This window comes from Anopheles arabiensis, chromosome 2 (genome assembly GCF_016920715.1).
Source record: "Anopheles arabiensis isolate DONGOLA chromosome 2, AaraD3, whole genome shotgun sequence".
NCBI lineage: Eukaryota > Metazoa > Arthropoda > Insecta > Diptera > Culicidae > Anopheles > Anopheles arabiensis.
This window is the reverse complement of record NC_053517.1, coordinates 73,717,326-73,738,803: the sequence shown is the minus strand read 5'-3', so window position 1 is coordinate 73,738,803 and position 21,478 is coordinate 73,717,326. Positions and strand designations below refer to the sequence as shown.

Here is a 21,478-nt window from a genome sequence, read left to right as displayed (position 1 = left end):
ATAGTGCACAGAAATGCAGTATTAATGACAAAATTTTGTTTTGCTAAAATTGTTCAAAAAGCTCAAATTTTCAAATATTTGTTTGGGTTTTACTTGACCCGTTGAGATCGTTTTGCAATGAATGGACATTAAAAAAATAAACACACAATTTTGGTTCAACTGTAAGAACAGAAAACAACGAATGATATGCCACATATTTTGTTTCCAGCTTTACATGTGGTTATTTTTCTACTTGCTGGATGTTTTATACTACTTCTACCATTTTTTTTATTTAATTGTTATGCTGCTTTTGAAAGAATCAATGAGGTATTGAATATTTTTTTGATACTTTTTATTTATCTATGCTCAATTATAAGCTACAGCCTGTGAAATATTTTTGTTTGTTTACGAAAAATAGATTTTAAAATAAAATCTCTTAATATTTGTGCATAACAAATAAAAAAATATGTCCACTATTGAAATAACAACATATCAGCCCAATGTGCAACCCCTGTGCGCTTTGCGAACAACATCGACGGGGTTGTTGCGTACGCCACCCGATTTCAGTCGCATCGATTCGTCCGTACACTCAAGTTCGCGCTAGTGTTTTGCGTACGTGTTTCTTGCCGCATTGAAAACCGGGCGGGCGACTTCGATTGACTTTTCTTAGTAGTAGAAAGTTTACTGAAGCCTAAAGCAGGCACACAGAATATCGCAAAAAAGCGTCAAATCAGTTGCGGCCGATTTGGTAACGCATAGTAGTGATGGTTGTGAAATTAATCCAAACCGTTGCTCTGCTCAACAAATGAGGGTCAGTTCGTCGAACGCCAAAGTAAAACATTTCGATAGTGGAACAGGGGTGGTTTTTGTTTTTTTTGTGTCGCTTCTGTTGCTTCCGTCGAGGCACAATGCTAATCGTGTCAGTGTGGCAGCATTCTGTGACCCGCTAGTCGCTCGCAGTGAATATTTGTGTTGTTTTGATTTTGTGGGCACTAGCTCGAATTCAAAAGTGAAGGGCCGTTCAAGCACTGGCTTTGTCAGTGGTCGTGTCCTAGGGGGAGAGGTTAGTGTGCCGTGCACGAAGCTGGGCTGGCAGCGAAAAGTGTCGCTGGAATGAAGGAGAGCCAATTCAACCATCGTGAACTTTGCAGCATCCGTGTCGAGCGCAGTGCTGAGTGTGTGTGTGTGTGCAGCTGTGAAACCAAATAATTGTCTCTACCATATCATATTGCAGTCCAGGCGGGCACCGTGGCACGGCGGTTGTGCTGATTAGAGTGAGTGTGCAAACATGCCACGACTGGTGTGATGTTCCGTGGTGCTAGAAGTGTCGAAAAAAGTAAATAAAAAAAAATAGATAGCTAGCAAAAGAAATAAATACAATCGCACATCAAGTGCTGTTTGCTGTGCTTGACGCGGGGGTGTGCGATGTACGGTGGCGCGGTGTGGCAGTGCCTGGCGGGGCAGAATTGATAAGAAGTGTAAACATCGCGAATGTTTCTACGGCGCGCGAGGCTCTCGCGTGCGATTTTCCTTCCCTCGTGCTGCGGCGTGTGTCGTGCCCTGCGTTTGAAATCGAGCATCGAGGGTAATTGCAGTGCGCGTGTGTGAGTGTAGAAGCATCTTGTGAACTTGACCGGAAGATAGCAGAATCGATCTCTCCCCGTCCGAAGGCATATTATGCTGGTATTGATGTGGTGAATGGTTGCATTTGTGTGTATGTGTGGTGTGTGAAGAGGCCTGATGTGAAAAGCAAGAGATAAAAAAATAACAGGTAATAGCAACATGATGCATATGATTGTAGTTGGCAGTTGTGAAAGAATGCCGAACCTAAGAATGTCGTTTTTGTGTGTGTCGTCAGAGCACAACATAGCGAACCAGCTAAAGCTAAACATGTATGTTATGTACAGGGGATAAGAGTTTGAGTGAGCAAACGTAACGAATGCTAGTTATTTAAGTTTTGAAATAATGCTCTGATTTGTAACATTCTTGACCCGATTTTTCCTCGCAACAACACCGCTCTGATCTATAGTGTACATTATTTTTTGTGACAAAATTGTTATCTGATGTTTTATTCCTACCTTTATGGGCGTATGTTTCCAGCAGCGGTTATATTTATAAGTATCATGACGTATTTAAATCGCACCAACTGCAAAGCTATCATTACCGTCATCATTGTTTCCAGTAGCATCATTACTATGTTTATGCAAACTGTAAAAATGTCAAGACTACATCTAGAAGTGCATTTTTTTTCTTTTGCATAAAAACAAGTCGATTAATGTTTGGATAGGGCCAAGGTAAAGGCCGAAAGGGCTAAGGTTTGAAAACTGTTCCATTCCTATCGAAATCAGCACTGGCTCAAACGCAGTGTGATTGAACCGAGCGAAGGGCCCCGGTTACGACAGGGTCGGGCTTAAGTCGGATCCAGCTTGGCCAGTGTCAAACGCGCCTCAAGGTGACGTCGCCTTCATTATCAACCTCCTCTCCGGCAGGCACCGTCGCTGTGTGCAGCAGTGGTCTGTACGACTCCATGGCTCCTCGATCAATGTGCGTTGTTTTTGCTCTCATCTCTCGATCGGTGACTTAGTGACTATGCTCTTTAGTATCCGAATTTCGGAAAAGTGACAACTTCACGCCATCACAACCGCACAGAAGCATGAGGGTTTGTCCTTGAGCGATTTTACTGCTCATTTATCATACCTGACTTTATCATACAGATGAGTCTAATCATGCTCTTCATGCAAGGACCGACGTTTTTCGTATGCATTTGGGCCTGGGCCTTCCCCACTGCTGAACAGAGCCACACAGCACAAGAGAGAGTGTCCAGCGATCTCAACGACATCAACAGTGCGGCACCGTTCGGACGACAATGGTGATGTAATATTGTTGAACTTATCAGCTGACAACCACGGTGACGAATGTGGCTGCGATAGCGTACGTTTCTTGCCGTCCCTTTTATTTTGTTATTTATATCTCGTGTTTAAATTCAGCCTCTTGGCGGCAGGAAACCAGTCGCGGTTGACAGTGCCTGTGCTTCGCTCGTTCGGCGCTTGATCGGCCGGGTCCGGTGAAGTGAAGTGCAAATAATTGATCTGATTCCGATCAGCACAGAAATTTAATTTCACATCTTACGCAACACCAATTGAACCGTTTGAGCTGGAATTGATCGAGAGCATTTGCACGTGGAAGTTTATTTGATTATAGGGTTTTTTTGTTGCTTCTCTCGTTTCCTCGAACTCTGAAATCAGCTTTGATTTCGTATTCCACAAACAAACATGCTCGCAATACAGCAAACAAGCACGTGTGTGGCTTTTGTTTTGTTGAAAAGTATCGAATGTCATAATAAATCGTATCCCTCGGCAATTCGCTCTCTCTCTCTCTCTCTCTCTCTCTCTCTCTCTCTCTCTCACTCTGTCTGTCTTTCGTTTCTTCTTGAACCAGCGGCACGCGTGCAAGGGCGCACATGTTATGCAAGCGAAAGTCAAACATCGGTTGGCGTTCAAGACGCAAGATTTTGGGGGAGCCCCTTTTTTATATATGCGCTTCAATCGAGCCAAAAGCAGCCCATCTTGAAATGTACAAAAGTTAGTCGTATTTGCCCTCATCGCGGCCTCTCATCGCGCCTGTGTCTGCTGTCGGTGGTGGTGGTGTTTGCGTGAAAGTGGTTTCACGCAGGCGCTACTAAGCGAGCCGCAATCGTTCCAAAACTCTTTAGCCCGGCGCACCGCACATTTGTCCCCAACGTGTCACCATCAAAGGCTGAGAAGACAAGAAGCCTTTCCGTTTGGTCCGGTTTGGGGCTGAATTTTGTGTCCACACTTGGCCGCAAAAACGCACTCCACTCTACCGGTGACATCGACACTTTAAAGCTTGACTACGCAAACCTGATTCACGTCTTGCGCGTGTTCCTGTGTGTTCCTCGCTCGCTCTCTATTGCTGCGGGTGAAATGGGGGGGTGCTGGTGGTGGGGCACGGCGTGAAAGTGAAAGTTAGTGTTCTCCTTCACCCGGTGCCGCGGCCAACCCACACGACCGATTTTGCGCACCCCATTCCCATGTACGCAGCAGTACTCCGTTTCCGGTTTTCCGGAGGGAAAGAAAAAGAAACCAAACTGCTTTGCCTAACTGTGAAGATCGAACGGATAGAGCGAGCCTAGATCGAGGGAAAGAGAGAGAGAGCGAACAAAAATGCAGCAAAAAAAACTTGACGGTTGTACTAACCATACAAACCCTCAGTCCTCCCGTCATGGTCTGCTGGGATCGAGGAACAAGTACGCCACTTAAACCGCAGCAGCAGCAGCAGCAACAGTGCAACAGTTCCGCAATGTTTTCTGCCGTGGAGCGTGGTGAAGCGTCGCGAAAGAAAGTGCGCGCTGGCACTGTGGGTACGGATCTATGCACTTTCCTAATGCGCACAGGCGGACAGAACCTTTCCTCTTTTCGAATTTGTGGGAGTGGATGTGTTGCGAATTTTAACTAACAAAAAAAAATCTATTTAATTTGGATAACAATTTTTTCTCTCCAAGCATTTGGAGCATGCTAATGTAATACGCTGTAGTTGAGTGAAAAGAAAAAATGCAAACGTGACCGCAGTCGATGTCTGTACTTTCCTTCAACCACCCCCACTTGCGTGTGGAGCTTCCGCTGGCGGAAGGTTGTTGCGTAACGTTTAGTGCGCGGTTTTGGTCCAAGCTCACCTTAAGCACTTCAAACAACGTGCGCAGCAAAAGTGCCATGCGTGCCTGTGGTCGCCATTTGCGCAAGGGAGACGTGTATTACCACACTCTGGCACTGTGTACGTTTGGTTTGTGTTTTTTCCAAAGCACATGGAGAAAGCTCGACCAAACCTTTTGCTTTTTTTGTCATCTGGAGCTCCTAACGGTTGACGGTTGTTGTTGCCGCGATTGTTTCCTGCGCACACCGGTGCAGTGCGCACTACCGCGATTAGGTAAAGCAGGTGAAGGTTCCCTATTTGTTTAACCGTTTGACGACCTGGAGAAAGAATTGAAACAAGCAAACTGATGCCGTACGTGTGTATGTGTGCTATGTTGTCGGAGACAAACAAAGCCCAAGGGTTACAAACACACTCCCAAAAGCTTACGTCAACCTGATCGGATCGGTGCGGTGCAGTGCGTTTTTATGCGTGCGGTCGCGTGAATTTGCATGGTGGGCATAATTAAATTTTCTGTGACTTTTCATGCGTTCGGTGGTGTTGCGCGCGGGATCGGTGGCGTTGGAAAACCGAGCGGAGTATGCGTATGCGTTTGCATACGAGGGCGAACTGAGTGGGGGACGGGCAGCGATTTCCACCGAGTTCGTTGCCTTTGGCTGGTGATGGTGGTGGTGGTAGTGATGATGGCCGTGGCACTCTACTGAGCGGAGATGAATGTTATGCGTTTGACCAAAACCTTTGCTAGCCGTTCGTGTTTTTCCAGCTCCTTCTCGCGCAATCGTCTCCGCCAGCTTCCCTCACGCTCAGCAGCAGCATTCCTCCGTCCCTGATGCTTAGAGGTCGGTCGTTGGTTTCGGTTGTTTGTTTTGGTTTTGGATTTTGGGCTCTCGAAATAGTGCGGCACGTACGTGCGCGGTTGCATACGCGGTCTGGTCAGCAGCCGTTCGATTGGCCAACACCGCCACAAACAGCATCGGTCAGAAATGGTTTAGCGTTTAGCGTCTGAACGGTCTACGGATTAAATTGCGGGACAGTAGCATAATAGTGAAACATATACGAAAAGGGACTTTATTGTTTATGTTGAACGGATTATGAAATTGGAATTTAAATTATTGCTACACATATTTCGAACGTTTGTTCTTTAGCGTAAAAAATTGGGCTTTGACAGCGCTTGGTTTAAATAGTCAACGTCGTTGTAGTTAAGCAAAATTACGCTCTTTTGAAGAATAAAAACAAATTAATTTAAGCAGAGTTCGGTTCATATCGTGCCAAGATGTTGCTGGTATTTTCAAGGTTCAGATAACTGTGTGATGATTCAGCTGAACACGGGTCTTTTCCTCTGAAACGCAACCCGAGTAATCCACATAAGTAATCCTCACTGTGTTGATGGAAAATTGCTTTTTTCTCTCACATTATAGATCTTCATAATTACTGGTAGTTCCCGAGATACGCGGTACCTCCCATTCGCGAATTCAGAAATACACGGTTTTCTGAATTTGACAGTTGTTTGAGCAGATTGTTCTGATTTGACATATCAATTGTCAAATGAAAAATAATCGATCGAATTTTAAATTTAGTTCAACAAGGTTTAAAATTTTAATATTCGGTCATAGTTATATCCAAGAATCAATTAAGTGGTCAGAACCGTCTCAAGCCAACTTACACGAAAGTTAGCAACATTTTGGTTGAAAACCGTGAAATACGATATACGTGGAAATTTTAGAATCGCAGATTCTTCTCGGTCCACTTGTTTAGCATATCTCGGGGACAGTCTGTATTGACCGCGAAGGATGGTAGTATTAGACCAAATCCAATTCCAATTTTAAGGTTTCGCACAAATGATAAAAGGTGGATCGCATGTTATGGCGAATCTAAATCATACGAAGTTCAGATAATCCTAGTGGAAAAATTATTACACGTAAGCACAAAAGCTACCCATCCAGTTGACACTATCCCGTTGCACAATCAATGGCTTAAAGACCTCCACCAGCAGTTCATCGTGGTAGTGTACATGGAATAATGCATAACCGCGGAACGCCTCGTGTGAAGGGCAGTGCATGGTGATGACATATTTGAATCGTTAATTTTCTTCCTCATCGACATTGATGAGCTGACGGGAGAGATATCGTCGCGCCCATGTGGTTGTGAAAAACATTGCCATAACATTGCCTCCCATCACGACCGCACGCACCGTTACTGTTGGTATTGTATCGTGTTTGTTTCATAAAGCGGAGCAAAGGAAGAACACCCAACACCCCTCGAACGCTCGTCGCAGAAGGTGGGTAAGCGTAGTAGAACACAATTCTCGACGGTGTGAGAGACCGTGGGTTGGGTGGGGGGTGGGTGTCTTTTGGGTTGACATGTCTGCGTCGTCGTTGGGTGTATTTAGTGTGTGCCTGCTAGTAACAGCCACCAACATCTACGACCAAGGACGAAGGTGTGTTAATCGTCCGTGCGCTGCTAGGCGGAAGTCGTAGTAGATTGATGTCACGCTTCGAGTATCACTTTTTCGCGTAACGCGAACCGCGAACCGCGAACCGACGGACTGTAAAAGCCTCTTCCACTTGCGACGGATGGAGCACACCGTGAAGTGTGTGAACAAATTGTTCACACACACTCACTCACACGTACGCAGCCCTGCTGCCGTGGTGAAACCAAGAATAAAGGTATGTGACGCGTTCCTCGGCCCTTGGATGTTTATCCGAAATGTAGGCGTTGTCACAGTAACCTTGGACTTGAATGTACTGTGGTGCCTGGTGCGCAAGAATCGTGTTTCGGAAGGCCGTTTCGTTTCGGTTGCTAGATTGTTGGTTACGAAATTGGCGGAAGCTGCAAAGCCCGTTTCACTCCAATACACTCAAATACACACACACACACACACTCTTACTGCAAGAGGCAAGGTCTATCGGCTAGATGCATCCGTTTTATTATCATGCTCCTTGGGTCATATGACCGATAGAGGTATAATCATTTATATTCCGGCCACACTAATGATTATCTGCTGCTAGAGAGTAAACCGTGACTCACTACGGATCGATGTGTGGCCTCCACTTGGGCACGTGGAGCAGGGTTGGCATTGATCCAAAAGGCCAAAAACTGGGCCAGGCTCTGTGTTGCTGTTCATTTTCTTGGCAGCGTTTGATGGCATGATAAATTGTACGGATATCAAGATGAACGGAAATATTCGTGCATGTTTACGAAGCGGTTGTAGATCAGACGTGCTAGAAAAGGGAAAGGCGAATCAGGCGTGTTGGTGTTGTTTATCCACCAGCTGATACACACTATTATAATGTACGATTCCCAACCCGTTACTATAATTGAATTAGTTTTCCACGGAAAACTACCAAAAATACGACAAACTGCCATTTATTTGCACGATGGTTGAAACAATTTTCACCGATCCTGAACTAATTTGATTACCAAATCCCCAACTATCCGGTTCTAGTACGGTTCTCTTAAAGCTTTGCCGAGCATGACCTAACCACACAGCAAAGTGTAAGCTATTTTTGCTCGATTGTTTTCAATTAGTACACTAAGCTGCAACATCATGCAGGACCACCGTGCCTACCGGACCGATGCGGTTAGTGGCCGATCGGGCAGGAACGTGACCATTAAGAATTTACCAGAAATCGACATTTTCGAATGTGTGCTTGTGTTTGAATGTGAGATTGTGTGTGCGAGCTTTTGACATTGAACAGTATCATCGTATGGCAACGTACATGATAATGTGTGTCTTTAAGGAAGAGAATCGGCGATTTGGGAACGATGCCATCGGCTGGCATGTATTGATTGTTGGGGATATTAGTATGCTTCACGTTTTAAAGCATGCGTTCTGTGGGTTTTTCGTTTCAAGGGCGTTCGGGCGCAGAAATCCTACAAGTTATGGCACGTGGAAACGTTGCGCACGTGTAGCGTTTGAATTGTGATGATTGAAATCGTTTTGCAATTTTCGTTCATTGTACTTAACCAATGGCGCTAATGATCGAAACTAGAAAGTATTCAGCGAAAGTGTGTTGGCGAAATTACGTATTGTTGAATAGGATTATCAATTCTAGTTGTACAGCTTCTGAAGACTATTATTAAACGAAATATAGATAAAGAATAATCAACTTTAACAATAGTCCACAAAATAGGTTTTTTAAACATAATTATAATGTTATTGGGCAAGTAATTGTAGTTGACGAAGCTGTTGTTCAATGCACAACGTTCACCAGAACACCCGAAAAAGCCAAACCATTCATGCTTGGTTTCCGAATTAAAAATGCATAGCACTGCAGTCATTATGAACCATTTCTAAGTTTGCACGGAAATTAGCTATTTGATTATTAAAAAACACCCTGCTATGATTTTCTAGCAATTTGCGTTTTATTGTTTGTTTTGTTTTTCCTTTGGAGAGAACTGTGAGTGTTCGTGTTGATAGGCAAGAGATATAATTAATTAAAGGTTACACGAAGCGTATCCAATCAGCCAATATGATGGCCAGGGTGGTGTGAAAGTAAGTCAAGGAACCTTTTTCATCTGCCCTGTGTGATAATTTAACGTGCTACGAATATTTGCTTTTATTGATGGCTGAATTTGTGCTTGTATAAATGGCAATTTTTAATAAAGTTTTAAAGCGATTTTACACTCATTCAAGATTTAATAATATTTGTTAGTAAATTAATAAAAATAAATCGGTATTTAAAGAGTTGCCGAGTCTAAATTAATAAAACACACCTTGCTTAAGAGAGTGCAAAACAAAGGAAACAAAAACCATTCGCTCCCATCGTGAAAGGTTAATTTTTATTTATGAGTCTTTCCGCACCTTCGGATGGGGTCAGACAAGCACTATGTAAGAACAGTATAAAACGTACGGGCAAGAAATAAGTATAAACCCATTTGCGTGGTTTTGTGCTGAAAGCACTGGACCACAGTGGGGACAGCGTAAATGAAATAAATTCATTCCCAGCCGTGTGGGGATGGGAAGTTGCATATGAATACTTAACAAGAAGGATTTTAGCGGTGCCCTTGTATCTCTATGTTCAACTCGTTTACAGCAATTAACTGTTAATCGTTTCCCGATATACTTAAAGCAGCATTAACAGTCATTCTCTTGTTTAAAAATTTATGTTTTGGAATTTAAAATATTATTTCCTTTTTGGTTGAAATCAGTTGCTTTAACAAACTATGCCACATCGCTGTAATATTGTTTTTAATTTTTATTTCTGTGTGATTTGAATTTTTTTTATTTATTATCTCTGCATGTTAATACATAATCATTCCAAAAAAAGTAAGAACACCCTAATATAATCACTAAACCATCATATATCGTTTGTACTATATCTTCGACTCGGACCGCTCTGCCACTACGGTTGCATCTATAAAATCCATTTACGATCTCACTTTGCAGCCTACTAATTTGGTACGAAAGCAGTGTAGCATCCTTCCCCATCGAGTAAGTGATAATGGGAGGGTAACAGAACCGGGTGTCTGCCCGTGTTATTTTGTACCGCCCCAAAACATAACCGTCGGTATGCGGGGCTTACTATAAAATACTACGTCTTCACGTGTCTTTACAGTGTCTGGGGTTGTAGGATGTCTTTTTCTTTGTATTGAAGTTATGCTCTTAACGATTATCTTTTGGGCTTGGTTATTATCCTGTCCCATTAATCCTACCCATCGCAACGGGGCTAAAGCTAGTACGATGGGGGAAAGTAAATTGTTCAATTAACCGAAATAGTACGGCACCGCGCACGCCGTTGTCAGCGTGTGAGAGAGAAAACAAGTGCCCGTGCGTGCGGCTTTCCGAGCGAGAAGGCACTTTTGTAGGTTCGTATTTTACCTTAAATGGGTCTCGGTGTTGAATGGTAAAATTTATGCAAACAAGCACTGACTTTTTCGCGCCCAACAGCAGCAGCAGCAGCACTGTTGTTCATTAGCATAAGGTAAAATTGCTCCTGTCAACGACAATGATCTTTGACCAGAATTTATCGAAGATTGTTGGGTATCGGGCTGTTGCCTGGTTGCGTCATGATTTGCTGCAATCTGAGCAGCGACGTTGGGTGTCATATTTTGTGAATTTTAATAAGGATGCTCACGGTAATGGTTATTAATTGAGCTTTATCCTTGCAAGGCTGGAGAGATAAATCGCATCTTTATTCCGAATCTGTTGCCCTTCTCGTCTTCTGTTCGTCATTGTATGATCAGAGAAAACTGGTAACTCTGTTTAATGGAAGGCAAACTAGTTTTAAATAAAAAAAAGCTTTCGAACAAATTAAAATCAATATGCGTGATAAAAACAAGTATAACGAATCAATGTTTGTTTTTTCAAAGGAAAAATAAAGTGAACAACTTAACCTTTTACCAGAAGCATGTATTTTATTAATCCGACATGTTTTGCTGTCGCTGTACATGCTGCTATCCACCAAAGGTTGTCATAAATCATGCGCCTCCTGATATCATGCGCAGGTCGAAGGTTGTGTGTGTGGGGTATGGCAAAAACAATTCCAGCAAATACAAAAAACATAGCATATCTTGGCCAAAACAGCCCATCACGCTGATCCGTAGCCAGGATCCGTTATCGACCACACCACGTGACCGGATCGTTCGCCGGTTTGCCCTCGATGTGCTGTCTATAGACTGTTTGCCGCACAACCAGACGAATGTCAGCCCGCGCGAATCTATTGTGCGCTTTTGTGGCCGCAGCTCGCGAAGCGACAGTACACTGTGCGCGGTTAGTTTTGTTACGTTAGTGGGCTGGTCAACATGATGCTGGTTCGGTGTTGGTGGTGGTGATATTGGGAAGGCAAAAACGCACCTTCACTGTGTAGTGTTTGTGACATGCAATCGCGCGAACCGCGTTGCCGAGGGTTGCGTTAGCGTGGGTCATCATTGGTACCAGGGCATGTAAATGGAAATGTTTTTGTTGTTGTTGTTGTTGTTGTTTCGCTCCATTCGTTCGTGTGTGCCTTCCCTGCCACACAAAAATATCATCATCACATCTTCGTTCGTTTCACTCCGGCAGCGGGGTGGTAAATTAACACGCGGCGGCTCCACTGCGATGTGCGAAATTACGTTGCAAGCGTTTCGCGTTCGAACGGATGCGGCCGATGGAACGGAAACCGATCTGATTGATCGTGTAGATACATTATTGACTGGCGGCAGAATTTCCCATGTGTGTTGGTGTCGCCGGTTTGTGTTTGGGGATGTAGTTATCGTTTCATCGTTCCGGAGACGGACGCACCGAGATCGACGTTTGCACATACCATTCATAGCGTCTAACACCTGCACAATGATAATTGTGCCAGTCTGGAGGAACACAGATTCTTACCGTTCGTTCCGTTTTTAATTGCGCCTTTCGATTCGAGCCCTTATTGTGCGAATGATGCCGATGTCTGAAGCTGGTAGACATTTGTAGAATTGCTGTAAATGACAGTGAGTTATCTTATTTATGCGCTAAGTACACGCAAGTTGACACTGATCAGCTGCTTGTAAACATCCTTAAAGGAAATGAATCGAAAATGAATTCTTTTGAAACCGTGACACCATCCGATTGAATCACAAATGAACAGACGTCACGAGAGAGGGTGGCTCGGTTTGGTCGAAGGGTTCAAAAAGTTTGCCACTTCACATTTATCACTGTCATTCATTAGGCACACGGCTCACGTGTAACCTTCTTCGAAAGGCGAACATTTATGGATGTGTTTTTTAAATTCTCTCTCTCTCTCTCTCTCTCTCTCTCTCTCTCTCTCTCTCGCTTTATCTCTCTCTCTCTCTCTTTTTCTTTATCTCTCTCTCTTTATCTCTCTCTCTTTATCTCTCTCTCTCTTTATCTCTCTCTCTTTCTCTCTCTCTTACTCACTCTATCTTTTTCTATGCGGTTTGCATATGGAAACCAATACACCACTTACAAACGCCATGGCGTTTGTCTGTGGTGGTCGATTGAAATTTCACAGCTTTTACGATATGGTCGTACCGACTGTCGTAAGGTGTGCTGCTCGTTTAATTTTATGTCATTCTGTGTCAAAGGTAGTGCATTATTACGGCTTACATGTATTGGTATATTTCCTGAAGAAAAAAAAACAAAAAAAACAAAATCGACAAGTTGAAGCTAAATGGACGGACGCAACCTCAAACCACAATAACCCTCACTATCGAACAAAAAGCCTACGCTAACGTTGTTCGGCATACACTAATATTACCAATAAGACCGCACAAAAAGCAAAAAAAAGGAAAAAAACGCATACTTCCCTTGCTAATAGTGCCATAAAATTAGAGGTCGTCCTGACTCGTCGGCAGCATTAGGTATTCCATACTCGCCCAACCGCTGTGCAGTGCCTTCCCGCGAGCTACTACACGGAGAACATATTGGGACGAATAAATAATTTATATTGCAAAAGTGTGCTACTCGTTAGCGGTGACAGTTATTCTCGGTGCTCGGTCCTCGAATTGGACGATAAAACGAGGCAACAACGATGACGCAAATATCTGTTGACGATACAAACCGCACCTCGGTCGGCCAATTTCCGAAGGTCGTATGAGATTTGAATGACAAAATCTGTTGTCCACTGTAGTGATGGGTAAATTCAACAAAAATCCGGAATCGCTTCCGAATGACTCCGCCGAAATTGGAAGCGGTTCCGGAAGGTAGGTGCAAAACTCCGACTTCGGAGCCGTCCGGAGCCGTCGGAGCAGTCGGAGCCGTCCGGAGCCGTCCGGAGCCGCTAGTCCATTGCTGATATCGGGAAATTAAAGCGCTTCAGAAGACTTCCGACTGTTACAACGACTCCGACGGCTCGAACTGGCACCGTCGGCTTCGACGGCCCCAACGTCTCCAACCGGTTCCGTTGGCTCCAACGACTATGACGGCTCCGTCGGCTCCAACGACTACGAGGTTCCGACCGGCTCCGGACGGCTCCGTCGGCTCCGTCGGCTCCGGACGGCTCCAACCGGCTCCGTCGGCTCCAACCGGCTCCGTCGGCTCCAACTGCTACGACGGCTCCGACCGGCTCCAGCTGCCGACTAGCGGCTCCGACGGCTCCAACGGCTCCGACGGCTCCGAACGGCTCCGACGGCTCCGGACGGCTCCGACGGCTCTGGACGGCTCCGACGGCTCCGGGCGGAATCGACGATTTGAATTTTTCGTAATCGGAGCCGGAGTAGCAATGCTCGGAAGCGATTCCGAGCCGTGGGTGCGATTCCGGTTACCCATCACTAGTCCACTGTAGGGGTGTGTGCAGGGTATAGTGTGGCCGTTAATTGAAATACAGAAAAAGTATCAAAGCAATATGATTATACGTGGTACATCGATGTTCTCAACGGCGAGATTTAAACAATAGATCGTTAGATTTGAAGGCACCTATGAAGCAATCTCGTAGTGTGTTATCCATAAATTGTATGATGTAGAAACTATTTCGCTTATCTCTTTAACAGAGCTTCTTTATTATGCATCATTTTAACCGTGGATTTTATTGAACTGTCCCCAGACTGTCTCTTAGTCGAGAATTACGAAATTTAGTCGAAATCTACGGCATATTTTTGGCTTTTTTTTGTTTGTGTTGTATACCCATCTTCATGGTAGGCAATTTAAGAGTCACATGATTGGCAAAAAGTAGACTCTTCGTAGAAATACCTTTTCGAGTTTTGAGCTGGTATCAAGCACCGTAAGGCACCAAAAACATACCAGTTGAAGGTGCAAATTTCTTAGAAATATACCATTATTAGATGATTATTTGAAAATCTCTTCATGTTTGTACTAGCGATGCGCGTTGCGTTCCGAACCTCCCAGGTGCGATCCGTTCCAGCATGCAAGCATCCGGACCGCGATCCTTATTTTTAACCCAAGCAGGTTCAAACTGAACCTGTTGCTCCCACCGTTCTTTGCGATCCGACCTGAACCGACTGTTATCAACGATCTTATCGATCCGATTTGAACCGGCTGCTCTCAGCGTTCTCGGCGATCTGTGCTGGGCCGGTTGCTCTCTGTGCTCTTTGCGATCCGGCCTAGAACGCACGACATTCTACTCTCTTTGTATTGATGAGCCAGTTTGCCGGTTCAATTTAAACCTGTTTCTCTCAGCGTTCTTTTCGATCCAGTCTGGAACGCACGATCATCTGCTCTCTTTCATACGATGGGCCGATTTGGTACGTACAAAGGAAGCAGGTAAAATCTGAACCTGTTTCTCTCAGCGTTCTTTTCGTTCCGGTAAAGAACGGCGTTCTCTTCTCTTTTGCTTCTTTCTAGTATGGACACACACACACATTCTGTCTATGTGAGTGATAACAGCGCAAGCCATACTCTCTCAGTCAAAGAGATAACGGTACTACACCTGAGCCGTGAAGCCAGAGAAGCATAGAGATTTGTGGGTGGGAAGCTAATCGCCAAAATTTAAAGAGACAATCCTGCACTAGCGGTAAGCGCAATGAATGAAATGTTTCTTTTCTGCCATATGGATGTTATCAGTATAGGTGCGTTATTTGGACTGCATTGTGGTAGTCAATGAATTGCTATGTGTCTGGTGCTAAGCTGCTTCGTTGCGCATGCATCTCCAATGAACTCGTTTGAATTTTTACCTGAGATCTTCTTTGTGCAACTCAATATTGAGGGTGCATGACACGTTTAGCCTTCCGCAATAATTTCTTTAACGCTGTTTATCGCCCCGTGAAACAGCGCTATTCTTATGGACAATTAAAGTGCACTACCGGACACTTTCATACGGGTAGTTCACCGTAACAACTTCACAGTCTATGTATTTAATATAAACCAATGTTATTCGATGCTATCTGCTTCTATTAAGAAATATTAATTCAATCAGTGTAGTGTAATTTAGACCATACGAAATTTAAAAAGCCGATTAAACTTGTAAGCCTTTTGATTTTGCATCAAAATTTCATATGCGTTGCAACAAATTTCTGATTTACTTCTTTATTTAGAAGCATAAAAAGGGAATAATGATTAATTTTAGTAAAAACAAAAACAACAAAATGCCCTAACCTTTTAATGAAAAAGGAACTGTATAGCGGGCTGCTTAAGTTAAGCGTTTATATTTTAGTAGAAGAATAGTTTTACACATTCAGTAAACTATTATTTAGCTTTGTTTTAATTGTAACTGTGTGATTACTGCACAAAAAATATAATACACAATATTCAATGAATACTTTCAAGTTAACCATATATAAAGTGAGCAACTGAAAAAAGCGTAACCATGGCAGGTCATCCTGCGTTCCATTGAACCTGCGTTCCGCGTTCCGTTCTTTTTCTCCAGATTGGCAGGTTCGTTCCGTTCCTCAATTTTCGGAACTATTCTCATCACTAGTTTGTACCCAAACTGTGTTTCTAGTCATCTTTTTATGTTGGCAAAACAAATCAATACTTTTGGGTTAAAATTGACCATTAGCTCGGAGTAATAAAAAAGGAATGCTCTATTACAACTCTTTGTAATTGTTTGAATATTAGAGTACATGAAATATTACACCTATTTATAGTATACATGAAAGTTTCGAAAAATATCAGTTTTATACTTTAGTTTACTTCCTTTGTATCATTAAATAACATTCCGACAATCGATTAATGATTTCATATGAAGATTGCATAGTTTTTTTTTTTATAACTGGAGCATAATTTCTTTTTCTAAAGGCAGAACATTATTATCGCAAAACCGTCCAGCACGCTTTATGGCGCGTGTTCCACCGTAAAGCATAATCATTCTAAGCCACGAGGCCGCCGCACGGCGCCGTCGGTCGCGAAATATTGTGCGTGCAGCACGAGGCGTTCCGTGCCATGCAAGATTTCGTGACTTATCGAATGCGTGTTCCAGCCATCGCGATGCCGGACGGATTGTCGAACATCGTCATCGTCCATCTTCGTCGCGGGATGTTTTTACTTTGTGCAAAGACCTCCGTGTGCTTCACGTGCTTTGCGCTGGAAAAACGTGATTTTTACACCCACAAAAGTGGGGAGGGAGTCCCCAACCGTAGCGAGGTAGCTTGCAAGGGGAATTCTGTCCCGGCGCAAGCCCACCCCAGGTGCCCCTTCCGCTGTAACAGGTGACTTACGAGGATTGCGGAGCAGTTTTGCATGCTTCCGAGCGCATGCGGGAAAGATGCTAGCTGGTTTTAATTAACCCCTAGAAACACCCTACGGGTGACTGCAGCCGGTTTGCGGTAGATGGCGGTTCGGCCGTTTGTGAGTAGGCCTGGCGTTCACCCGGTCTAAAGTCTAAAGATGAGTGTGCACGTTCACCTGAAAGTTCAAACCCACCACCGTCACGGGTTTGATCTGTTTCTGGTTCGCCGTTCATCACCGCCGTTCATCGTCATCATCACCATCATCATGATCAGCTGCATGATCCGGGCGGGGGTTGGTTGGGAAACAATTATCCCGACCTGATCGCACCCTGCCCTATGATAATGTCTCCCGAGATTCCACCCCTTTCCGACTGTTCATCACCCTCCCTCTCATGCGTATCTTGAACACAGTTGCTTGAATCAGCCGATTGGAGTTCAAAGTTCGCGAAACCGATCTTGCCCGGCTGGACAGGGTGACGACATGTTTCGTATAAAGTGTCTCGCCGGATCGACTCACGTTCCTACTCGCACGACCGGGGAGACATGCGATGGTTGTTAGCCCAAGAAATCTCATCTGGTAAGACGATTTTAATGTTTCCCACCATTACCGAGACCAATCAATTTGCGGTGATGAATTTCATTCGGAAGAGCCACACACTACCGTCAAAGTACTTTTGCTGATGTGGTAATAATTCGATAAACTGTGCAATTTCTCTAGCATCATGCACTGGCGAGCGCGGGATGTTGTGCATTGCTGTAGCAGTTTTGCCGGCACTTTTACGCTTCAGCTGTCGTTGCAGCTTTGTTGCACCGTAAAATATGCTGAAATATGCAATATAATGTCTCGCTCGTGTTCAAACTCCAACCATAACAAACGCATTCCTTGAATTTTGTTTGCCGGAAATGTTTATCGCTAGCCTGTGGGTGTTGTCGGTGTGGTTTGGAATCTGAATCTGAGCTAAAGTTGTGTGCATGCTGAACCGGTTCGAGTTAATGTAAACATACTGTTCGAATTTATAATTGACCGTTTGTAAAGAGATCCATTTTATGCGCCGTTTTGCATATGAAGTATGAAATATCGACTACTGGAATGTATTCCACTTATTATTGCTTTAAAAATGGACTTAGTGGATGAACAATTGTTAGATATAGCAAATTGTTTACTTTTCTAATACGTTGTAAAAATAAGATATAAAATAATAATCAACCTGTGCATTTAAAGGAATGATCTACAAAACTATTTTTACAAATTTACTGCAACATTAATTATGATTCTTTTAAGTCGTTTTATATGTCAGTTTCCAAACATAGCGCTATGCTTAACTTTCAGTAACTACTATTTTTTTCAAGGTTTCAATTCATATTAATCTAGCTATTTTTCTCGCGCACTGAATTGAAAGCTTCTATCATCACCATCTCAACATAAAACGCTCGCAAAGCGTCTGCTTGTGCAAGTTTTTTCCTGCGTGAGGATTAGTGGTTTTATGGCTCACTACTGCAGTGTGAGATCATTACAAAGAAAAGAAAAAAATAGTGGATTTTTGCAGATGATAGCGCCTGTAATGGGGTTTACCTTTTTATGCGCCCTCTGTTCATCGTGCGGTGTAGCGATGCTGCATTTTGGCAACTAACAAAATAACGCACATGTTTGCAATTTTTATGGCGTGAATGCTTTTTGTCGACACGCAGCGCGGTGCATTTAAAATGTGTGATTGACTGTGCACATTGTGGTTGAGTGCTTCTCTTATCATACTATGGGATTTGGGAGCAGTGTAAGGTTACGTGTCAAGACACGGAGTCTCACGAGGCTCGTAAATTACACCGCTGCCGGATTCAAAATGCAAATGAACTTTGCGATGTGCTCTTTTTGTCTTAGTTACCAACTACCACGGAGGGCTTAAACACAACTTCATGTAAACCGTTGTCATTTCACTTCAAGGAAAGGCATAGTATCGTACTAGTCCGTTGTATGGATTTTTGGTTAAAAAAGCAATTTCTTATGTTACTTACTAGAATGCACAATATACCATGCTAAAATTGAAATAAACATCAAAAGAATAGTTATGAACTTTTCACAGTTCGCTGGGTTTGCATATTCCAGCTGCTTATCTAGTTCCATGCAAACATACAACGATCTATCTCATGATTCGTCGCGATAAGCGATAAGATAATGAATGTAGAATGTTTTATGGCTGGGTAAATGAAATAAACTTGTGTACTTAGCCAAGTGCAATTAGTTGTATGGGGGAAATTTTATGAGGCAAAGTATTTGTGACAAAAAAACAATATCTAAAGAAAAGCTTTACTTGAGGTGCCTGTGTTTATCGGAAAAATATGCTCTCGATTCATGGAAACGACATACGATCTGTAACTAATATTATTTTGCAGAAGTGTCCCAAGGCTTCCGGGAAACAATATTGTGTGTCTTGTAAGCTCTGGTGGACTTTCTGCACTGCTTTGGCATGTTCACGAAACGTGGTGAAATTTCACTGCTGTTGTGTCTATTGATCCTGCATGCTGGCATGTTCCGAGAGCCGTGACATCGGTTAGCTGAGTTCCAAGAAATGTTTCATCAGCTTACCAAAATCCAATCAAGCGTTTTTACCCGTGCTCTTCATGGCTCGTTGTTTGACTCGTACTGGTTTCAGTGGCAACCAGTCTTTGTGATGATTTTGATTCGAGAGCTTTATGCATAAGACACCTAAAGCAATACGGATTGCGACAGCATTCAAAATCCTGAAACGTTTTCTTTACGATTTTCACTTTATAGTATCCCAAAACTAAATAAATATCTCAACAAATATCTTTAGCATATCAAAAAATAATATGAAATATTGATTCGATGTTAATTTGTTTTGACTGTCTGTGGTTACAAAGTTTGATAGAAACATGTAGTGGAGTCAAAACTGGAATGTTTTGTAAATATTTTCATAAAAAAAATTAAAATCTTAATCTATTTAACAAAACGTAACATAATATTATAGCATTTTTACAAATTAAATTGGTGAAATAACAAAAAACGTAGTTATTCTAAATAGATAAAAATTAATCACAGATTTGAAGTACTAGTTTTTAACAAAATTGCTCGTACAAAGTCAGCGAATATCATAGTAATTGAATGTATTTTTGGGTGTCAGTTTGCTTTGCGGCTGCAAACCTTTCCAAAGTTTACGGTCGGATATTTCATATCAAATTAAATTTCCTTCGGCTTGGTTTCTCAAAGCGCATGGATCAGATACAGTGAGATTTTCCACCTCCAGAACTGAGACAACCTTCCGTTCTTTTCCAGCAGAACAATTTCCGGCGCATAAACAAATATCATCCGGGTGCCGGATGGAAGGATGGGCACGATTTACCGATAAGACATCATCCCATCCAAAGCAGAGGTTGAATCATCACGATACCTGTCGGGAAATTACATCCATTCATCCACGTGTCGTGTCGTGGGTGGGAGTTGATAAACAGTTAAGCTACTAGTAAATTTCTGTGTCAAAATATGATACATTATTTGCAATTTGCAGCCAAACCGATAACTCATTTGCTTGACAAGCGTCACAAGCGCAATTAGCAACATCAAATTTTAACTACATTGTTTGTTTTTGGCCAAACGACTTTAGTGGCAAACACATTTTTATCAACTTTTTAAGTATTTCATGTGGTTGTGAGGATACTGTTGGAGAATGAGACACGATCGAATCAAAATGGGCCTTAAAGCTTGTTTGCTCAAATGAAGTGTGTGTACTCTTTTTGACCTTGCTTTGTTATCACATACGTTATTTTGCTGTGAAAAATGTTTCAAATCTACCTGCCCTCGGGAAAGGTTGTTGTCCTGCATGAAAGTTTTAACAATTATCCTATCTTTCGGATGTAGGTTTCTGTAGGTTAGACGATGATTAGGTTTGCACTTGATACCGGCTGCGGTTACATTGTATTTTGACACATTTAATCTCACAAACAAGGTCTCGAATTTTACTGTTTTGGTCAACGATGGTGATATCTTATTGGCATCATAATGTATTTTGAGATGATTTTGATAGCTAACCGTTGTTTAATATTGGCCAATTCTCACACTATCCAGCATACCTTGGTATTTAATGGCGATTGAATGATTTCTACACTGCAGAAAATGTAGTAACGTGAACGATGTATTACAAAACATTCGACTGTTGGGGAAACTTTCAAGTCTTAAATTTACACACAGCCACCGAACCAGATTTCCTTCGCCTTTGATCGTCTCAAATTAAAGCAAGGTTTTAACTATTTCATCAACCTGTCTTACTTCACTCTCCAGCTACCTCGAGGCTTCTTCATCTGCTTAATCATTGAGAAATGATACACACTTTTCACGCTGATAAGAAACTCGATGGTAACACTATCCGGTTTCCTACTACTACTCGAACAACTAGTAAACAGAATGAATTTAAATGTCAGAAAATGTTAGCCAAGGCAACAGGGGAATGAGTTCACATTTTTGGTAAAACCTTGACAAACGTTTGCTGCAACGATGCATGAGTTTCAACCATTTACACCAAGCTGATGGTAAGATATGCGATGCCATCGAATACTTTCAACGCTCTATTATATAATGAAATTAATCTGTTCATCATTTCAACAGTTCATCTCTAGTTCTGGACTTAATCTGTTGCCCTCGATGTAAAATTGCACAGCTGGCAAAGCGGAGATTAGCTTTCACGCTCTGATTGATTGCTCCATTTGACGTTCACGCTGGCCAGGGTGGATTTTTGGCAACGGCAGCGAAGCAGATTTCCGTACAATAGAATTGTGC

At 42.9% G+C, this 21,478-nt stretch overlaps 1 protein-coding gene across 1 annotated transcript in view; it reads left to right on the top strand.

The window, feature by feature from the left end:
- The first annotated feature begins 475 nt into the window (after positions 1-475).
- The window catches only part of LOC120898159 (mucin-5AC), a 47,222-nt gene continuing 26,219 nt past the window's right edge, over positions 476-21,478 (top strand). Inside the window, 1 exon segment of the mRNA XM_040303613.1 lies at positions 476-1,750. The gene's annotated coding sequence lies outside the window, so the exon portion shown is untranslated.